The following is a 3216-nucleotide window of genomic DNA, read 5'->3' on the forward strand; positions in this document are numbered from 1 at the left end:
TCAATAAATTCATTTTAGACTTCCTACTTTAGTTTTTATGTATTCTAAAATCGATCAATTTTAATCCAATTTCTTTTTACCATAAATTAAGTGTGTTTTGGTCGTTGTCACCAACCGCAACCTCAAGCCATTGACATCATTGCCACCACTCACCAGTGGCCATCACCACCCACTGTAATTTATGATTTATCCTAAAAAAAGAAAACTGATCTTTAACTGAATTTTTTTTTTCTAAAAAAAAAATCGGAAAATTAAATTAAACATTATATATTTATTATAAACTAAAAAATTATTCATATTTCATTTTATTTTTCTCTTTACTTTAATCAAAATAAGGCCATCATGAAAAAGTGGGTGAGGATGGAGTTCAAGCTTGAAATTCTCATATTGTGGTTAAAGCTTAAAAAAATTATATTTTTCAACAAGCTCTAACTATTAATTAACACTTCAAAATTTATTTAATGCCAAATAATTTTTACCAAAATTTATTCAAAATCACAAAAAATTAATGTGAAATCATCAAAATAAACACCAAAATGAATACAATAAAGGAAATTTAATAAACTTGAGGAAATTAGCAAGTTATTGTTTGAATTGGGGTTACATGGAGGTGGTGTTAAGAATTAAGATGATTTAACATAAATTTTTAATAAAATTTTGAAAATTTCTATTAGGTTAGTTTTATTTGAATTTGATTTTTCAAAGTTTTAATTAAATCCTATTTTACATATGTATCAAATCCTAAAAATAAGTTTGAACTTTCTGACACTCATCATTCGAAAAAATATTGTGTAAACTCAACAAAATGATACTTTATTTTCCCTTCTGTCCTCTCATCTCTGTCTTCTCAATTCTATCTTAGCTCCTTTACATAAAAACTCAAAAAACTATCATATAGTTTCATGCAAATTAAGCGTCCATTCATCAACTTTTATAATCACCAGCTCAATCTAAAATTACATAATTTATACAAAATCACAAAAACCTATTCTTAAACTTTTACATTTTTATATATATAATCATTTACGAATATTAAGCTAATAACTTATAATGCTTCATTTTGGACATTTTTTTAATTATTTCAAAAGCATATCTTTTTAATACAAAAAGTTCCTGTTCAAGAAATTTTTCTACTAAAAACTGCTTTAAAAAACTGTAAGAAAGTAGTCTCAAACAAAACCTAAGTCACTTAACGCATTCAAACTTTTACATAAAAATTTTCAAAATATATTTCATCATATGATTCATGCCATAAGATTTAGGCTTTGTTTGGAACGATTTTTTTACTGCTTCTTATTACTAAAAAGATGCTTTAAGAAACAGTAGAAAAATCATCTCAAATGAAGCCTAAGTCAATAAACTAACATAATACATCAATCAATGACTTAGCCCTACTTTAATCCATGGGACTAAGTTGATATGTGAACAATAAGGGGAAGAATGGCTTAGCCCTACTAAATCAATAGGGGATAAGGTAGATTTGTCTCCTAATTATTAATTAATGGTAGTTGTCGGTAACATTATTAAAAAAAAATCCAATCTACAATACTGAAATTCATAAAATACTAATTATAAAAATATAATTAAATCACAAGAGATCTAAAATCACTAATTAATGAATATTATGTCTGTCTTTTTATTTATCCTTTGTATGCTATTCACTTTCATATTTATATTTTTTATTATCATAGACCTATTTGCTAGATTATTATATTTAAGAGCTCATTTATAGCCACTGATTTGTTTATTGGTGTTGTATAAAAGATTTTGACTTTTTCAATTACTATGATAAAATTTTATATTATTAGTTAAGTTTTTTAAAAGGAATTATATTATATTTTTTATTTGTAATTGAAAGTAATTATAAAAAATATATATTTGTGATTGAAAGTAAATATTTAAATATATTTTCTTAAAAATAGTTGTTGGATTATTTTCAATCGTATATAAACTCATATTTTTGAATATCATCTGAAATTATCTCTCTTCTCTCCCTAATGGATATTTGGTGGCACTTTAAACTAAGATTATTATGATTCTCTAGTATTATTATTTTGACAATGCCACAGTTCCTCCAAGGAACGTAACGCTGCCCTACAACAAAAAGAAGAATGTTTAGTGCCACAACCTAGTGTTTCATCGCCATGAGACAGAGAGGTCACCGTCGTACGTAGTGCTCCCGAGGTTGAATTTCACTTATCAATTTTCTTTTCAATTCAACCCACAACATTCTTAGTGATTAACTTAAGTAAAGTAGAAAATTAGCTTATTAAAATTCAAAAAAAAAAATTATAAAATGCCAAATAATCATATAGTCTTATCATATACAATTCATGTAATTACAAGTATCTCAATATGTATATTTGTGGTTATTACACACTTGCACTATGAGTATTCGCTCCTCTTAGCGGTTTTCCGCAAATAAGATCATTTGCCTGAATATCCCCATCAAAGTTATAGGAAGCACACACTTATGAAGTCCATGATCGCAACTCTATAGACTATATTCATCCCTAAGTTGCAACCATGTTCATTTAGAAGAGTCATTACTCATGCAAGAGGACTCATCTTGGACACTCCCTCCTGAAGACTCGCCTAAGTCACTCACTCCCGAGGACTTGTCGAATTAAGGTGCTCGTCATCGTCTTCCTCAAGCCATGTCAATGGCTGAGAGCCACATCAAGGGGAAAAACCGAAAAAGTCACATACATGTTTTCAATTTGTACTTTCACATCATGTATTATATTTTTTAGATGTAGCCGTTCCTATAGCCCTCTTGACTTTATAAATGCAGAGTTAATAGACATATTTTGGACCTCATTAGGCCCTAGCTAGGTTTTCTATATAAAAACTCACGTTATTTTAGTGCTCTTTTCATATATCTATTTATGTGTGGGATCTTCATACAAAATTAAAATAATCATGAAATTTCTAACATGCAACTATATATACAAACTCACACTACAATACTAAACTAGATGATACATATATTATTATCTTAATATTCTATAACATTTTATATTACATTATGGCTGGATATTTGCAAATGGAGGTGAACACTTTTTTGGTAGGATTTATCTGTTTAGCATAGCTTTTAGTTTATCATATTTAATCTCTTCTAAGTGGTTTCAATGCACATGAGGGCAAATTCAAATATTTAAGAATTTCTATTTGCCTTTTCTAGGTCAGATGCCACTTACAACTAAAAAAATAATA

This window comes from Dendrobium catenatum, unplaced genomic scaffold, assembly GCF_001605985.2.
Source record: "Dendrobium catenatum unplaced genomic scaffold, ASM160598v2 original_scaffold_12804, whole genome shotgun sequence".
Classification (NCBI taxonomy): domain Eukaryota; kingdom Viridiplantae; phylum Streptophyta; class Magnoliopsida; order Asparagales; family Orchidaceae; genus Dendrobium; species Dendrobium catenatum.